Below are 19,713 nucleotides of genomic sequence, written 5' to 3'. Positions count from 1 at the left end.
TTTATTTTTTCAGGTGGGATAACCAGCCCACAATACAGCATACTAATTAAAGTACGAATCCAAGAAAGGTAATACCTTCACTAAGTTACATACAGAACTTTGGCAAATCAACACAGTATTCTTTAATACAATAAAATCATATTTTGTTGGAATTATATATTACTTTAGTGATCATTTTCACTCCAAAAATGTCCTTTAAGGACCAAATTAAAACACTGTAGTTTTTAATGGTCATTTATAGCAGAGCAAGTTATTTTATACAAATTAATATATCTTTTAAAAGTATACAATTTCTCCTTTTAAAGTGAGCTCTCTCTTGAAGTTTATCACAGTAGGGCAATTGTGTCCATTTAGAGGTGGCTCTGCTTTGTCTGTGGTTGGTCCAAAGCCAGGTAGAGTTCCAATGCATGAAAAGGTTTAAAATTCTACCATAAGGAGATTTAATATGCTAACACCAATTTCTAAGTATTTTCCTTTTTTTTGTACCTTTCAAAAATTGTTAAATTTTCACATAAATAGTGGAATCCTTAAAACCAGTCATTTCAAAACAGTAATAATTTCAGATGATGTTTTATTTAGAAATCATGTACTCTTTGTTTTGATCAAGTCACATAGCCTTTCTTCAGTTTATTAAATTTTTTTAGAGTTGTATTTTTCAAATAACAAATAGATATAATGCCAGCTAGCAGAGATCAGAAGGACTAGGTGTTGCATACCAACTGTCATCATTTCTCCACAAATGCTGCTGCCGCCATCGGTGTCCTTAAGCTCCCTCTTGCTGAAGCCGTCAATTCTTCAGTCTCATCATTTAATTTATTTAATTTACCCATTCCACTGCTTCTCAGCCTTTACTCTCATTTGAAAATATTGTACTTCCCATCAGACCTTCAAGATAGCTACTGAGACTGACTCTTTTCATGGTGATTATGGCCCCATGAGTCAAAACAATTTTTGCTGGGTCCTGAGGATGTGGTTTTATAGGTCTCTCATCTCCTGAAACCATATTTGTAAATGAACTATTATTGGACTCAAGTTCCATTGTTTATAGAATCAACTACAGAATTTCTCACACATATATTTTGATTCTTGCTGCACCAATAAGAGCTTTCACAATAGAAGGCAGTCCCTACTCAGTGCTGAGAAGTCTGCTGTGTAACTTTCCAGTAGTATCTATATGTCTGTCCAGTACATCAACTCCTACCACACTTGGGTTCCTAGCGTTAGGGTATTTCTGCATTGCAGCTGTTGTAACAGTTTTCCATGGGTGGTCAAAGGTGTGTTCTGAAGTCTACACCTTCATGGTGTCGGCGACCTGTGTGTTGTCTTGGTGGTGCAAAGAGGCAAAGCACTTGTGTTGCTTTTATTGTCCTTTGATCCTTGTTCCAAAATGCCATTTTCAATGTGTTTATATCAGGTTCAAACAGTATATTTGGTTCCAAAACTTGAAGGGAAAATATTTTTAGATGAGCAGTTGAGCAAAGACAATGCCTACAGCTCAGACATGATGAGCATATTGGATGTTCTCAGAACCCATTCAAGGCGGTGAATCTAAAGTCAGCCATTCACCAGATTCCCTCGCTTCTCCAAGCCCTCAATTCATAGCCATCCACCAGGTAGCTCAGACATCAAGTCTTAATAACACAGCTTTACTGGGGTGTAACGGGCATACAATCAAGTGCACGTTATGTGTACAATTTGATGAGCTTTGCATCTGTACACATGTGTAAGGCCATCAGCCCAATCGACATAACAGACACATCCACCCCCAGTAAGTTTCCTTGTGCCCCTCATTATCCATCTGTGCCTTCAGCCACACTGCAGGTAACCACTGATCCACTTTCTACCACTACAGGTTAGTTTAGCATTTCTTAGAATTTTTATGAGTGGAATTGCCATGCTCTTTTATCTATCTCTTTCCCTCGGTCTCTACCTGCAAGCTCTCAACATTCGATGTTATCTCATGTTTTTTTCCCATCACCAACTGCTTAGCCCCCCTCACCAAGGTCATTCATGACAACTTTTACATTGTGGAGGGACTCATGACCACACTCCATGCCATCACTGCCACCCAGAAGACCGTGGATGGACCCTCTGGGAAGCTGTGGTGTGATGGCTGAGGGGCTGTCAAGAACATAAACCCTGCTTCTACTGGCACTGCCAAGGCTGTGGGCAACGTCACTGGCATGGCCTTCCATGTCCCCACCCCCAATATGTCGGTTGTGAATCTGACCAGCCACTTAGAAAGAGCTGCCAAATATGATGAAATCAAGAAGGTAGTGAAGCAGGCATCAGATGGCCCCCTCAATAGCATCCTGGGCTATACTGAGGAACAGGCTGTCTCCTGTTACTTTAACAATGACACCAACCTCTCCACCTTCGATGCTGCGGCTGGCATTGCCCTTGATGACCACTTTGTTAAGCTCATTTCCTGGTATGACAATGATTTTGGCTACAGCAACAAAGTGGTGGACCTTAGAGTCCACATGGCCTCCAAGCAATAAGAACCCCTGGACCACTAGCCCCAGCAAGACAAAGAGAGGTCCTCAGCTGTTGAAGAGTCCTTGCCACAAATCAATCCCCCAACATACTGAGAAGCTCCTGACCTCAACAGTTTCCATCCCAGAACCCTGAATAAGGGGACGGGCTTATGGAGTCCTACCTGTCATGCGCCATCAATGAAGTTCAATGTACCAAAAAAATAAAAAATAACACCAAGCTAGGAAAGAGAGCTGACTGGTGAAGGTGATTTGGTACCGTTGTGTTTGAGACAGGGTTCGGTAAAACATGGCTCAGGGCCAAAGCCAGGCTCTACCTGTTTTTGTATAGCCCAAGGGTTAAGAATGGTTGGGTCAAAGACAACCAAAAGATATAGCAGTATTATTCGCAATAGCCAAAAGGTAAAAACAACACAAGTGTCTGCTAATGGATGAATGGATAACTGAAATCTGGTCTATCCACTCAATGGAATATTATTCAGCCATAAAAAGGAAGGACATTTTGACACATGCTACAACATGAATGAGCCTTGAGGACATTATGCTAAGTAAAATAAGCCAGTCACAAAATGACAAAAACTGCATGATTCCATTTGTGAGGTTCCTACAGTAGCTGAATTCACAGACACAGAAAGTAGAATGGTGAGTACAAGGGCTTGAGGGAGGGAAATGGGGAGTTAGTGTTTTGTGGGGGCAGAGTTTCAGTTTGAGAAGATGAGAAAGTCTGGGGATGTCTGGTGGTGATGGTTGCACAACAATGAATGTACCTGATGCCACTGAACTGGACACTTAAAAATTGTTAAAATGGAAATTTTGTGTTATTTATATTTTACCACCATAAAAATATACCAAAACATCAAAAGAGGAAGATTTCCTGACCCAAAAATTATGTGAAATTCACATTTTAGTGTCCACGAATAAAGTTGTATTCATTAACCCACCTTGTATGGCTGATTTGGATCTGCCACTGCAAAGGTGCGTGGTTGAGGCCGAGTCTGTGTGGTCCACAAAGCCAACAATACTTACAATCTAGCCCTTTACAGAAAAGTCTGCAATGCCTGTTCTAGAAGCCAGCTTGGGAAACCTATGGGAGAGTCTGTGGTCGCTAAGCAGGCACAGGATCAGAGTATTGGGCCTTTGGAGGTCTAGTTCAAACACTTTATCTCCAGGGCCAAGATAATACACCCCAAAGGAATTTAGAAGAATGATTAGGAGGAAAATGAGAAGTAAGGTAGGGGGATAAAATTTTGGGGTACCTCCTTCTAGGAACTGGGCCTTCTCATTCGGAACAGAATGTCTTCCAACCAGCACACATAAGGGTCTTGGCTACCTCCTCCCTCCTAGCCTTGCCTGGAAGAGAGAGAGAGGGGAATCTGTCCTGCAAATTCTCTCTCTCTCCCTCTCTAAAATCAATCAATAAAATTTTTTTTAAAAAGAAAGGGAGAGGAATTTCCTCCTGGAGGGAAGATTATTCTGCTACCACCCTCCTACACCACCAGAATGTTCCTTCCCTACCTTCTGCCATCCACATATCACACCCGTGTTACATCATGGTTACCTTGGCCCCCACCCCAATTCCTTTCACACTTTAGCACCTGTTTACATATTTGTCCTGGACTGGTTTGTCTGCTATCTACCATTTGTATGATCTTGAGTTGCAGTTTATCTCTGTGCCATCACATCTACAATATAACATTTACATAAGTATCAAATTTCCACACACACACACACACACACACACACACACACAAACTGCAAACCCCTGGAGAGGAAACATTTCTTTCTTTCCCTCTGGTGTTGCCTAGCTCAGTGGTGTTCCACATCTGCTGGGTTCCAGAAACACTCTGGAGTAGACTAAGTTTAAATGAAAGGAAAGAAATCTATGTACAAATGCAGGCTTTCCTTTCAAGTCATCTCCTGTCTTTTTAGTTCCTGATGCCTAGGCTGGGGCAAAGTGTCCAGAGAGGGACGGGTGAGGTAGCCAAAGCCACTGAGGATCAGACGCAGGGTGCCTTGCAGCAGCACCGCTCTCTGGTCCCCTCTGCTGGCTGTCCCGACAGCCCCCGGGTGGGAGGAAGGGGGACAGCTGCGTGACAGCACTCAGGCCCTGGGCAAACTTGCCTGTTTCTGCTTTATAATCCATCCTTGCTCATCACACTGTGTACCTGCACTTAGCAAAGTACCATGAAGCATGGCAGACACGTGACGAATGTTTACAGAATGGGCAGAAAGCCTTCCTCACATCCTCTGTATTTCCAAGGCACGAAACGCTCAAGGAACAAGTCAGAAGTGCCCCATCACATGGTGCTTGATAATGGCACACGAGGACCCCCATTTCTTAATCTGTGCCTCAGCAGCTCTGTCTCATCTCTCACCTCAACACGGATGGGCCAGATAGCAGCTGTGATGAAGCTCCTCATTTATTCTGTGCTGGTGTCAGAGCCTTGCACTGGCAATGTATAAGTCTGTAGGGAGCATTACTGCCATTTCACAGGTCAGGAGACTGAGGTACACTACAGTTGACACCCATTTATACACCAGGTCTGCCAGACTCCAGAGCCCAGGTGCTCACTGTCATCTATCTTTACTCTTCAGGGTGTGACCCCTGGGTGAGCAGCTCCTGCCATTGACATCCCCTGGGTGCTTGATAGGAATGCACACTCTCAGGCTCCACCCCAGACTGCCTGAATCAGAATTTGCATTTTAAAAAGTTCCCTAGATGATTCATATTTCCATTAATATTTGAGAAATAAGATCTTATACTTTCTTGTTGCAGGAAGACAGATCTCTGGGTAGGGGCATTCTCATGCCCCACCACCCAGGTGGCATCCCGTGACTCAGGAGACGATGAGCAACTCTCGTCTCCGCCTTCGGCTTTAGGCTGTCGAGGCCACTGAGTCGTGGAATCCTGGGTAAAACAGGTTCTGTTGTGTACTCCATCTGCTTCCTTGTTAATGAAGTCTTAAAATGGAGCTGGCCTTGAGGATTAGTGGATCTGCCTTGCTTCCTTGATAGGTGCTAGCTAAATCAGGAGTTACCCTGGCCGTATTTTACATATTAATGACACTGTAAGAATTCTTTCACTTGTAAAATTCTCCTGTTGTTGGCTGGAATGTCACACCCCCCGTTCTATTTTTAGTAACTTTTGAAACCCTAATAAAAAGAGGATGAGGCTTCCCGCTCTCCGCTGATGGTCTGAGCGAGCCACAGCCCTCCGTTTGTTACTGGCCAATCATCCTGCCTGCCGGATTTATTTCAGCGTCCGAAATCACAACCAACGCAACATCTGGCGCCCGAACAGGGACCAGAAGGTAAAAACCGGGACCGGTAGGACCGAAAAGGAAATCGCACGGGTCTAAGCAAACTTTTCGGAAAAACACTTCGGAGTAATGGGAAATAATCCTTCAGTTAAGGAAGAATATATTAGGCTTTTAAAGTCTTTACTTAGAAGTTCAGGTGTACAAATAAAAGAGAGTGCCTTAACAGATTTATTCTTGCAGGTCAAGAAACACTGTTATTGGTTTACTCCAGAGAGAAGAAATCAGTTAAATTTAAGGGTGTGGAAACAAGTTGGTAAAGCTCTTAAAAGAGCACACCAGACTGGTCATCCTATAGCAGGCGAAACATGGGCGGCCTTTAACCAGGTGGCTGTGGCCTTGCAGCCATTTCAATCGGACTCTGAGGCAGATTCAGTAAAAGCTTGTAGTAGTCAGCCCTCGCCTCCAATTTATGACCAGTCAGAGATAATTAACAATGAAACTCCGGGAGATATGCAGGGTGCCGTCTTGGCCCCGTCTGTTCCGGCAGAGGATACCGGGAACAATAGCCCTGCTCCCACGCTGACTGCAGCCGCTGCGCCCAGCCCCCCGCTGGCAGCGGCTCCAGTCCCGCTTTCAGATTTTGAATCAGATGAGGCTCCACCCCGGTATCCTCCTTTGTCGCCACTTCCAACATTTCCTGGTGAGAATGCCCAGCTGTTGGTTGCCTTTAACAACATGTCTAAATTGTTTGAGAAGTTTGCTGTTAATCTAGATACTAAGTTTGAAAAACTTGTTAATCATTTGGATTCTAAGGAGCCTACTGCTCCTCCTGCTGCATTTCTGGCTCAGGAGGCTCCGCCCTTTGTTCCGACGTTGCCTCCAGCTGCCACTACAGCATCTTTTGTTCCAAAAAATCCTTCTGATTATACCGATTCAACCTTTTGTTTCGCTAAGCCTCCAAATTTAACAAGGGTCATGCTTCAGGTAGAGGAGGAAACACCTCCCTCGAAAATGTGGACTAATACTTCTTCAATATTCCCAGTATTAAGAATTCAACAACCTCCGAATAATCAACATCCACAGGGCCAGGTTGTTGTTGCCCATCGCAATGTTGAGTTTCAGTTTTTAAAAATTCTTAAATCCTCTGTTTCTAGTTATGGACCGAATTCTCCTTACGTGTACGGTCTCATTTCCTCATTTGCTAATGATAATCTTTTAATCCCAGCAGATTGGGATGTTCTTTCTCGGTCCTCCCTGGAGCCCGCGCAATTTTTACAATTTAAATCTTGGTATAGCGAGGAGGCCAGGCGGGTCAGCCGTGAGAACGCCGCCCTTCAGCCGCCTGGGGCGACATTTGAGCAACTTAGGGTACCGGGGCCTTTTCTGCGGTTAACAATCAAATTCAATTATCTAATCAGACTCTTGCGCAAGTGAAGGATATTTGCCTCTTTGCTTGGCAACAATTACAAAATCCTGGGGAGGTGGCAAAATCTTTTGTAAAAATCCTCCAAGAGGCCAATGAGCCCTATATTGAATTTCTTGCCAGACTCCAAAGTGCTATTAAAAAGGCCACTACTGGCATTGAAGCACAGGATATGTTATTCTTAACCCTTGCCTATGAAAATGCTAATGCGGATTGTAAAAGGGTGTTGGCTCCTGTGAAACAAAAGGGTGGAACGGTTGAAGATTATATCAGAGCATGTAGAGAAATTGGATCTCAGACTTATGGTATTAATTTGTTAGCCTCGGTTATGAAAGAAAACTCTCAGAATTCTAAAACTAGGTGTTTTAATTGTGGTAAAATTGGGCATACTAGAAAAGATTGCAGGAAAGGAAAAGGAGAAAAGGGGGTAGAAAAATCCTCCCAGCCTCCGGGACTGTGCCGAAGGTGTTACAAAGGAAGGCACTGTGTTACAGAACCCCTGGGCTGCTCCAGTTGAAAACAAACCCACGGGCTCTTTAGTTAGGGGCCCGATTGCCCGCCGCCAAAATTATAACTCTCAATACCAGAGTTTAGTGAAAAGAAAAAGAATTGTTTATTTAACAGTTATACAGATTTAGTTATTTGCGGATTTCTGTTGTTAAGTCTTATGCTCTTTAAAACACCCACAAACACATATCCTTGCCTCCCCACTACCAAACCAGGCTAGTTTTAGGAAAGTCAGAGAAACCGTTTCCCTACTTTCCAAACACAGTTCAGCTTTACCAGCAGCTGCCAATCATTCAATCCTGATTGGGGAGGTCCTTTCTGTGCTGTGGTGCCCTCCAGCTCTCAATGCAGAACCACCTGGATTCTCAGCCTCCTTGCAAACTGCCTTCTTCCTGCAAAACCGCGTGGATCTTCTCTCCTTCTCAAAACTGCATGGCGAGAGCCTCTTAAAGCAGCCTGGAGACCCCTTCTCCAAGCCACATGGAGAAGGCCCCTTCACCAAGCCACGTGGAGGGAGCACACGAGAGAGCGAGAGAGCAAGAGCGAGCGCGAGCACGCGAGTGAGAGAGAGTCAGAGCGCCAGAGCCAGAGCGCGAGTGAGAGCCCGAGCGTGCCACAGAGAGTCTGAGCTAAAATGTCTGCAGCTGCTTATATATCCCCGACTGCGTCATCTGACGCAGTGGGCGTTGCAAACAGTTCTGACCATTCACAGAACCTTACGTAGGCTCTGTGTGCTTTCCATACCATCCCCTGGTTCAAGACTCCTCCCATCTGCCTGAGGCTTTGGATGCATTAAAGCCATTTGCATAAGAAAGACAGTAGCCACCAGCCTCAGGCATGTGGAAGCATTTGAAAAGCTGCTTACTTCTCCCCATCCCCCAGCAGCAAACTCTGGGGATTTTTGGACTCCCCTGTTTCTGTAACAGTTTCCCCCCTTTCAGACTAAGACCCTTTATAATCTTATAAAGGACAATGGGCGAAGGTCTCATGCTCCTCTAACTGCTTCCTGCTGAACTTGGTCGTCGTCCTACCTACCCTTGGGTCTAGAAATCCCTAATAAGAGTGGGGATGTAGGGGAGGGTACCCTTCCCACATGGGGAAGAATCTTGCAGAGTCCAGGTCAGTTGGCTATTCCTGGGTAGCAGCATGCTTGGTTTCCAAGGGCTGGTACTGCTGGACAAGCTGGCATTCTTGTCGTATTCTGAGGGCAACAGATTTGGCAACAGGGTTAAAAAACACAATTCAACCTACAACCACTATATACAAAAGGCAGGGATTAATTTTTCAATGTCCCACATTAGAAAAAAAGAAATGGCTTCTTTGGAGGAAGGTGTGCAGGGCATGTCACACCTGTCCAAAGCCCTTTTGCCCACCATACTTAGCTTGGGCTGAGGGGTATAAATTTTGGATTTCCCCCCTCTCAAACCTCTGGGCCCTTTCTGTCCAAGCCATTAGGACAGAAAAGAAACCAGTTTTAAAGTGAAGCCTGCAGACCACCCCATACTTCACCAACTCAGCCACTTAGTTCAGCCAAACCGTTGAGTCTCAGGAGGTGGCAATGCAGATGGGCTTCTTAAGTGAGGCCTATATGTACAGATAATCACTCAGGTAGAGATCATAGGCTTATGTCCTATGAAAACAGAAAGAACATGCATGTTAATTTACACAACACAGTTCACAAACCAGTCTCTTAATCTGAGAGACTGTCTTATTGGGAAGACCTCCAGTTGCAAGGCATTTGACATTCTTCTTGCCTGTAAATAAAGCATCCTTTATAATGTCACAGACTTGGTTTAACTTTCAAATGGAAAACAAACTTTATAGACAGTTAGCTGCACTGAGCATTGCGATTTTCCTTGAGTCACGATTTTTCTCCTTAAGATTACCCTCCTTGCCAGTAAAGGGACTGCATTAAGTCCAGTTTTAATTTAGCCTGTTCATTTGCATAAACACAACAAGAGCAGTGATTGATCACATATGATCTTTAAGTCTACTATGCTGGAACTTACGCAAGGAACCTTCATGTTGACTTTTAGTTTGCCCATCAGGGCACAGAAGCTGAGCCACACACCTGCCATTCAGCCTTGCCTGTAAACACCTGCTTTCCCAAGTCCTCTGAGTTTTCCATTGTGCCTTAAGGTTCTTTCTAGCCATCTTTCAGGAAAGCAACCTTCGTTCCTTCCCTGGAAAGACTGCCATGAACCGCACAACCAACCAAGGTGTCAGGCCTTTTTCCTTCTGGGCTTTCCTTAGCTTCAAAAGTCAAGTCCAGTTCCTCAGGACTTTCTGGTAACAACCAGAGCCTAAGCATGCCTCCTTCAGGCATGTCATTCCAGTCAAAGTCTTAGTTAACAATACCTTCATTAACAACTGGTCTTTTTAGTTTTATGCAAAGAAACCTAACGTAATTACTTACTCCTTTAAATTGCCAAATTCTGGAGGGGTCAGGTAGGAGAAAAATACACAGTGTGAAGGAAAATCCTTGTCCTTCTAATATTCCCAAAATTGCATTTCCATGCCTTATACTTTCTTTTGTTCACTTTCCTACATGTGAAGTTTTCTTAACTTTCTCTGGGAAACCTCAATTTTCCTTTCAGATTATATGGCCAGTACCAATACAGAGAATTCCAGACCTCTCCTAGGTCTCAGAGAATTCTAGACCTTACATAGGTCTCCAGTGGCTAATGCCAAACCAATACAGGGAATTCCAAATGACCTTTCATAGGTCCCAAGGCTAAATGCCAATGCAGGGAATTCCAGACAACCTTTCCTAGGTCACCAATGGCTAATGCCAAACCAAAGAATTCCAGACACTTCCTAGGTCTCAGAGAATTCTAGACCTTACATAGGTCTCCAGTGGCTAATGCCAAACCAATACAGGGAATTCCAAATGACCTTTCATAGGTCCCAAGGCTAAATGCCAACACAGAGAATTCCAAATGACCTTTCATAGGCCCCCAATGGCTAAATGCCAATACAGAGGTACAGTAACCATACAATTAGACCACAAGTAGTTGAGGTTTCCCTTTTCCCAGGTTTAAAAACTTTCACAACCTTTCTATATATTTACCCATTCAGATTTAACCATAACCCATTTCCAATTCTTTTCCACACTGTAAAGGACTCTACCCAAACTCAGTATTTGGCAGTTAAAATTCCCTAGATTTGCAAGCACATGCCCAAAGCAAAAGAAACACTTTTAATCTGTGTTTCAGTTCACTGTCCTTTTTTTCGAAAGAGTAATTTCAAATCTTCTTCCGGAGTGCAGGTCCAACTTTCCTTTTCGGTGTCAGTCACAGCAGCAGGGTCTGTGTCCTCCTCAGGCGGTGCTTGTTTTACCCGTGTGTGGTGTATCCAGGACTTGATTCCTACCAGCTTCAGCGAAGAATGTGTCGTTAGCAAAACATCATAGGGACCAGTCCATTGTTCAGCCAGCTGCTGTTCAGGACCTTGCGTCTTCCAGGTCTTCAGTAAGACTCTGTCCCCAGGTCCGAATGGGTGCAAGGGTTTTCATTTCTACTTCCCTTCTTACGATTTGGACACTCATTTTTCCAGTGGCCTTTCTTTCTGCAATAGGCACACTGGTCCTTGCCCAACAGCTCTTTCCTCCTCTCTTTAGGGTCCTGTCTCTTCCTTTGGCCTCTCCAGCCTGTTTTAACGAACATTAAGTTCTGTCTTCTCTTTTCTACTCCCCTTGCATGGTAAACTTTAAATGCTATGTCTACTAACTGAGAGGGGCTCATTCCTAATACTCCATCTATATGCTGGAGTTTCCGTCTAATATCTGGGGCACTCTGCCCAATAAATGTCATGTTCACCATTCTTAAGTTCTCTTGTGCCTGTGGATCAACATCAGTGTACTTACTGTAGGCTTGATAGATCCTCTCTAAGAACTCAGAAGGATCCTCATCTGGTTTTTGCTGAATAGTCTGTACCATATTCAGGCTTTTTGGCTTGGGTACCCCTTTTCTAAGTCCTTCCAATATACACTTCCTGTAATGTTTCAAAGGAACTAGGCCTCCACCATTTGGGTCCCAGTTAAGCTCTGTCCAAGGAATTGCCACAGTTGGGTCGGGGGTCCCATGGGGATCCTCTCCATGGAGATGCTGAGCCTCTTCATTAGCCTTACTTGTAACCAGTCGCTTCTCATCCCCAGTTAGCAGAATATTTAGGAGAGCCTGTACATCTGCCCAGTTCGGGTTATGAGTGGCAAAAATGGAGGCAACAAGCTCTGCCATTTTCTGAGGATCTTCCTTATATGAGGGGTTAGAATTTTTCCAATTTAGCAAATCTGAAGTGGAAAACAGAGTATGGGCCCAATAGTAGCCAGAGGGCTGGCCTTGCTGATTTATTCCACCTATTGGGTACTGCCGTAGAGGGAATTGGCTTGCTCTGAATTGGGAGGCCCCCTGACTATACTGAGTTCCTTGGCGGGTTCTGGCGGGGGAGACCCTCTCCTCCTCCTGTAAGGGTGGAGTCATTGACTTTGCAGTCACTTCAGAGGCTGGCTCCAAAAAGGGTGGTGTGAGAGAAGTCCCTTGAGTTTGAAAAAGGGCGGGCACCGCGGAAGCCACTTCCATCTCTGGAGGTGGCATGGTGGAAGCAACCTCGACCTGCAGAGGGTGCTGTGCTGTCGCCACTGGCGTTGCAGGAGCTGCGGCCGCCTGCAGAGGGCGCTGCGCCACAGGAACCGCCGCCCCGGAAGCCTGGGCCACCTGCAGAGGAGGTGGAGCTAGGGCCTCCTGAACCGCCCCCACCTGTGCCTAGCTTGGTGCCAAATTAGGGCCTTTGTCTCCCGGATTTAGAGAGTTAAAGAGGGCTACTTCCTCATTCTCCCTTTCTTCCGGCGTTTGACTCTCAGGAAAAGGCTTTTTGGCCTCTTCTTCCCTCTGCATCATTATTCGGCCCTCCATTTCTGTTACGACCTTATTATACAACTCTACAAATGCATCTAGATAATATACATCTTCCCAATTTCCCGATTGCAAACAGTACCTCTTTAATTGATTAATCATAAGGTAATTCAGAGAACCATTCACAGGCCACCTTTTCTTACCACCCAGAACATACTCAGGTCAAACAGTGTTACAGTAATAAATTAATATTTTCTTAGTCATAGGATAACGACAGTACATATCCCAATTTTCCAAAATTCTCTCCAGTGGGCTGCCATCAGGGACTTGCCCAGAACTGCTCTTATTAACCCAGACATACATGCTAATGGCTATAACCAAAACAATCCCAAGGACTAGAAAACATATATACCACTCCGGCATCCATAATTCTTTTACGTCCAGGAATTCTCCTAATCGGACAAACAAATCTAGTATCCACGATGCTATTATTTTAGAAACACACAGAAATAAGTTTTAGCAAACAATCTTACTTCTCTAATCCCTTCTCAGTTCTATTTCCTTTTCACCACACTGGCATACTTAGGCGGTCGGCGCCCTCAGAAGGTGTCTCTCAAGGGGGTCGACCTGCCACGGGCAATTATTAACGTCCCATCTGGGTCGCCAAATTGTTACAGAACCCCTGGGCTGCTCCAGTTGAAAACAAACCCACGGGCTCTTTAGTTAGGGGCCCGATTGCCCGCCGCCAAAATTATAACTCTCAATACCAGAGTTTAGTGAAAAGAAAAAGAATTGTTTATTTAACAGTTATACAGATTTAGTTATTTGCGGATTTCTGTTGTTAAGTCTTATGCTCTTTAAAACACCCACAAACACATATCCTTGCCTCCCCACTACTAAACCAGGCTAGTTTTAGGAAAGTCAGAGAAACCGTTTCCCTACTTCCCAAACACAGTTCAGCTTTACCAGCAGCTGCCAATCATTCAATCCTGATTGGGGAGGTCCTTTCTGTGCTGTGGTGCCCTCCAGCTCTCAATGCAGAACCACCTGGATTCTCAGCCTCCTTGCAAACTGCCTTCTTCCTGCAAAACCGCGTGGATCTTCTCTCCTTCTCAAAACTGCATGGCGAGAGTCTCTTAAAGCAGCCTGGAGACCCCTTCTCCAAGCCACATGGAGAAGGCCCCTTCACCAAGCCACGTGGAGGGAGCACACGAGAGAGCGAGAGAGCAAGAGCGAGCGCGAGCACGCGAGTGAGAGAGAGTCAGAGCGCCAGAGCCAGAGCGCGAGTGAGAGCCCGAGCGTGCCACAGAGAGTCTGAGCTAAAATGTGTGCAGCTGCTTATATATCCCCGACTGCGTCATCTGACGCAGTGGGCGTTGCAAACAGTTCTGACCATTCACAGAACCTTACAGTAGGCTCTGTGTGCTTTCCATACCGTCCCCTGGTTCAAGACTCCTCCCATCTGCCTGAGGCTTTGGATGCATTAAAGCCATTTGCATAAGAAAGACAGTAGCCACCAGCCTCAGGCATGTGGAAGCATTTGAAAAGCTGCTTACTTCTCCCCATCCCCCAGCAGCAAACTCTGGGGATTTTTGGACTCCCCTGTTTCTGTAACAACTGGACCAATGAATGCCATTCCAAAAAAGATAAACAGGGCAATCCTTTGCCGCCCCTCCCTTCAGCAGGGTCGGGAAACTGGCAGCAGGGCCCAGCTCGGGGCCCATCAAACAGTACGAGCCTAACTACTCAGTTTCCTGTCAGCTCGGGGCAAACCCATCAGCTGATGAATTAAAACCTAAATCTAAATTATTTATCTCAGAATTATACCACTCGACCAGGTCGAGCGCGGCCTTAGATATACCAGCTCCTGCCACATTTTCTTTGTCTCCCGACAAAGGAATCCAGAGAATTCCTACAGGTGTTTATGGCCCACTACCGGCTGGCAGTGTTGGCTTGCTAATAGGAAGAAGCAGCCTGACTAGTAAAGGAATTATAGTACATTTAGGAGTAATTGATGCTGATTTTACGGGAGAAATTGAGGTTATGATGACAGCAGAAAAGCCTTGCTCTTTTGAGCAAGGGCAGCGCATTGCCCAATTGTTAATTCTTCCATACATCCCCGGAAAATTTGTTACTGCTACACGCACTGGGGGATTTGGAAGTACTGATAAACAAGTTTTTTGGCACACTCTGATTAATGATCAGAGGCCCGAATTAACTGTACAATTTGAGGATGGAACTTCTATTACTGGATTAGCAGATACCGGAGCTGATGTATCCATTATATCTTTGGAACATTGGCCAAAGCATTGGGACACAAAGAATGGCAAAATGCCTTTTTTGACTTTCTAGGTAAAATTCATAATTCATATCCTTCCTCCAAAAGGTTTCAGTTTTTAAAGCGGACTCAGTGGATACTTCCTAAACATGTTGTCTCACAACCTTTATCTGAGGCAGAGACATATTTTACTGATGCTAATAAATTTGGTGTTGCTGGTTATAGTAACCTGAAAAATAACAAAACTATTCAAAGCCCTTAAACTTCTGTACAAAAGGCAGAGTTATTTGCTATTGTTATGCTTCTAACTGATGTACTTTCAGTTCCTTTAAACATCATTACAGATTCACAGTAAGCTGCCCATACTGTTCAAGCCCTGGAAACTGTAACCATACCTCAGAATGGTTCTGAACTTAATACTCTTTTCTTACAGTTGCAGTTCCTCCTTCGAACTCGCCATCATTTAATCTACATAACCCATATTCGATCCCATACAGGTTTGCCAGGACCCTTAACTAAAGGCAACAATTATATAGACACTCTAGTTGGTTCTGTTATCAAAGCTCAAGCTGAACATCAGCTCCATCATGATAATGCTCGGTCGCTTAGATACCGGCATAACATTACCTGGCGTCAAGCACGTCAAATTATTAGGGACTGTTCTACATGTCAACTTATTAACCAACCTTCCTTACCAATAGGTGTTAATCCTAAAGGTTTGCTACCTAATCAAATCTGGCAAATGGATGTTACTATTGTACCTAGTTTTGGAAAGCTTAAATTTGTTCATCATTCTATTGATACTTGCTCTAAATTTTCATGGGCTACAGCAATGTCTTCTGAACGTGCAGGATGTGTTATTACACACCTCCTCGAAGCTTTCGCTGTTCTTGGAAAGCCAGAAACTATTAAAACAGATAATGCTCCAGCTTATCTCTCTAAAAAATGTCAGTAATTTTTTCCTCAACATGATGTTAAACATGTTACTGGTATTCCATATAACAGCACTGGACAAGCTCTCATTGAACGTCATAATCGAACATTAAAAGAGCTTCTTGAAAAACAAAAAGGGGGATATAGTATGGACTCCCCAAAGAAAAGATTAATGAATGCAGTATTTACTCTAAATTTTTTGCAAATTGGTGATGATTCTCTCGTTCCAGCTCAAAGGCATTGGGCAATGAAAACCGTTTCACCAATAAATCAACCTGTTTATTATTATTATGTTTTAACCTCCAATTGGCTCCCAGCAACTGTTATTCGATGGGGCCGAGGCTATGCTTATATTTCCACAGGCACTCAGAATATATGAATTCCTGACAAATGCCTTAAGCTGCGTCATGTCCTCCCAGAAGAGGGGACGAGAGGACAGCAGCGAGGAGGACTGGAGGAACCTGCCAGACGGGGTGCAGAAAAAGACTCTAAAACGGAGAAGGAGACACCTCCGCACAGCCCAGAGACGAAATCAAGGAACAAACCCACCAACTTGGAATCAAATTAAACATTTAGTAAATGAAGGAAAAGCCTTAGTCCGAGCTAATCATAGCCCACTTACAGCTGAGGCCTTGTTTTTGGCAATGCTTGCCATTTTATCTATTCAGGCCCCTGGAGCTAATGCTGAAAATTATACTTACTGGGCTTATATTGCTAATCCACCTTTAATGAGAGGGGTCTCATGGTGGGACCCTACTGTTCCTATATATCATAATGAAACAGGTTGGCTTCCCGGTCCTTTTGATATACGTGGTCCTTTAAAGCCTGATGAGGAAGGAACAATGGTTCCATATTATGTTACAGGAGTTTCTGGTCCACCTATTTGTTTTGGTGCCGGTTATCACTGCTTTAATATTGGTCTCCAAAAGTGGCTTACAGTAGAAGGAAATACCACCGAGTTATACAATAAGCTGTTAATAATGCTCTCTGCTTATACTCCTACTGGTTATATTCCAAATCATTGTGAATTTTGTTCTCCATCGAATGAGCCACTCTGTAAAATGCCAACGTTCCTCTCAGTAACTGGTTGGGTCCATTGGACTCAGTGCAGGGGAGAACAAGTACGAGTTATTGTTAATACTTCCTATGGAAGCGTCATTACTTGGAGTCCGTATGGCTCCGCTCGTACGGCAGATCCTAAGCAAAATATACAATGGACCAATAACATTACTTGGATGATCGGTATTGCCAGAGATTCCATTGTTTGGCAAGAAAGTGGTTTTTCACCACCATTACCCTATATGAAAGGCTTTTATTCTCAACCTCATTTGTGGAAATTAAGTGCAGCTTTTGAACCTCTTAATGTCTGGACGGGACGGCTATATCAGGCCAATGGTTTTCATAACCTTATTTTTGTACAAAATGTTACCAGATATTTTCAGGCTTGTGTTAAACTTCCCTATTTACTACTCAAAGGGAAAGTTACCTGAGTTCCTGAGACCGGCGAAATCTCTTGTTTTAATTGTACTCTGCATACCTGTATTAATCATACTATGAGTTTGTCTCCCAAGGAAAGTCTCTACCTCCTGAGAGCCCGAACTGGAGTCTGGATGCCTGTTCAGCTTGGCCGTGCATGGCAAGACAGCCCTACCTCTGGACTCCTTCATAAGGTGGCTGAACGACTGCTTCGCCGGAGCAAGCGCTTTATTGGCCTCCTTATTGCAGTCATCATGGGACTAATTGCTGTCACCGCTACCGCTGCGACTGCGGGTGTTGCTCTTCATCAGTCTGTGCAGACTGCGGATTTTGTAAGGACTTGGCATCAGAATTCTGAACAATTATGGACTGCTCAAAGCCAAATTGATGCTGAAATGCAGTCTGAGTTAGCTGATTTAAACCAAGCAGTTGTTTTAGTAGGTGATCAACTACAAAGTGTTAAAAGACAGTTATTGTTAAAATGTGATTGGAACCAATCTTCTTATTGTATTACTCCTGTTCCTTATAATGAAACTGAATTCCCTTGGGAACGGGTTCGTAAGCATTTGTTAAATCATGATAATCTAACCCAGCATATTATTACCTTACAAACTAAAATTCATACTACTTTTGAGAAACATTTAGAACAATTATCTGGTCAAAGTATTTTTGAAGATGTTATGAGTGGAATTGATAAAATGGATCCTGTTCCCTATATTAATGGGTTCATTGGAACTCATGTTGGAACAATTTCTTTATTCCTTATTTTCATTTTAGTAATTGTTATTGCGTTTTTGCGCTATAAGAAAAGACAGAAAGTTAAGTCTGCTATCTCCTCAGTCATGCTCCATAAGACGTCTGTAAAACAAAAAGGGAGAGATGTTGCAGGAAGACAGATCTCTGGGTAGGGGCATTCTCATGCCCCACCACCCAGGTGGCATCCCGTGACTCAGGAGACGATGAGCAACTCTCGTCTCCGCCTTCGGCTTTAGGCTGTCGAGGCCACTGAGTCGTGGAATCCTGGGTAAAACAGGTTCTGTTGTGTACTCCATCTGCTTCCTTGTTAATGAAGTCTTAAAATGGAGCTGGCCTTGAGGATTAGTGGATCTGCCTTGCTTCCTTGATAGGTGCTAGCTAAACCAGGAGTTACCCTGGCCGTATTTTACATATTAATGACACTGTAAGAATTCTTTCACTTGTAAAATTCTCCTGTTGTTGGCTGGAATGTCACACCCCCCCGTTCTATTTTTAGTAACTTTTGAAACCCTAATAAAAAGAGGATGAGGCTTCCCGCTCTCCGCTGATGGTCTGAGCGAGCCACAGCCCTCCGTTCGTTACTGGCTAATCATCCTGCCTGCCGGATTTATTTCAGCGTCCGAAATCACAACCAACGCAACACTTTCTCTCATCAACATTGGGAGAATTCCTTAAATAAAACAAAAACTGGGAATGCAAAGCAAAACTACAATGATCCCACTAAACACTCATGAGGGCTAGAAGGAGGAGGAGGAGACAAGTGTTAGCAAGGATGTGGAGAAATCAGAACCCCCCTACATTGCTAGTGAGAATGTAAAATGGTACAGCTGCTGTGGAAAACACTACGGAAGTTCCTAAAACAACTGAAAATAGCAATTACCATAGGAAATGAAAGCAGGGACATAAACAGGTATTTGCACACCCATGTTCCCAGCAGCATTACTCACAGTAGCCAAGAGCTGGCAGGGAAACATCCATCGGTTGCCTCCCGTTTGCGTCAGACGGGATGGAACCCGCAGTCCCGGTATGTGCACTGACTGGGGAACCCACCCGGCAACATAATTTTATTTTTTATTTTTTTGTGCATTACGCTCCACAACCGGGCACGTTATGTGTATTTTACTACATTTAAAAGGCCAATGTACGTATAAATAGGGCGATCCATTTCAACCCCTGAAAAAATTCTTGCTTATATGGGGCTTTAACACGGAGTGTGGGGTTTGAAAGCGCCTGTCCCTGAAGCAGTTCATCCTTCAGCGCCGCCACCTAGCTGCGCTAGTAAGCCCCGAGAATGCGGAGCCCTGGAACCCCAAGTGACGGGGCCTGTGAGGAAACATGGGCCGCGGGACACCGGATGGCGGGGAGCAGGAGACCCCAGGCAGCGGGAAAGACCCGGGGAGTCGTGAGTTGCCGTGCTGGTGGGAGCACTCCGGCACGGTCACTCGAGCCTTTCGACCCGAGCTGCTGTGATACCTGGCGTCCGGCGCCCCACTTAGCCTCCCCTTAGTCAAGAACACGCTCTGGGTCCAACCTCACCACCGCGTGCGGCCACCTGCCCACTCGCCGGGGTAAAAGTTCCTCAGCGAAGTCCGCGGCGCTCCGGGAAGGCGGCCACCCCTCACCTCCGCACACCCCACGCCCACCCGACAGAAGGCCAAAGAAGGTCCCGCGCCTGCGCACACTCCGTGCAATGCAGAGTCTGCGCGGGTCTGTCCGGGGGGTGGGGGGGGCG

At 44.7% G+C, this 19,713-nt stretch overlaps 1 long non-coding RNA gene and 1 pseudogene across 1 annotated transcript in view; both read right to left on the bottom strand.

The window, feature by feature from the left end:
• Nucleotides 1-19,653, bottom strand: part of LOC149994403 (uncharacterized) — a 34,510-nt gene extending 14,857 nt beyond the window's left edge. The window contains exon 1 of the long non-coding RNA XR_016507695.1: nucleotides 18,929-19,653. This is a non-coding gene — a long non-coding RNA (uncharacterized LOC149994403). The remainder of the gene's footprint in view (nucleotides 1-18,928) is intronic.
• On the bottom strand, nucleotides 677-1,300 carry LOC149994404 (PRELI domain containing protein 3B pseudogene; annotated as a pseudogene).
• Nucleotides 19,654-19,713: the final 60 nt, after the last annotated feature.

This window comes from Furipterus horrens, unplaced genomic scaffold (genome assembly GCF_987537825.1).
Source record: "Furipterus horrens unplaced genomic scaffold, mFurHor1.1.pri manual_scaffold_13, whole genome shotgun sequence".
NCBI lineage: Eukaryota > Metazoa > Chordata > Mammalia > Chiroptera > Furipteridae > Furipterus > Furipterus horrens.
This window is presented reverse-complemented; position numbering and strand designations above follow the sequence as displayed.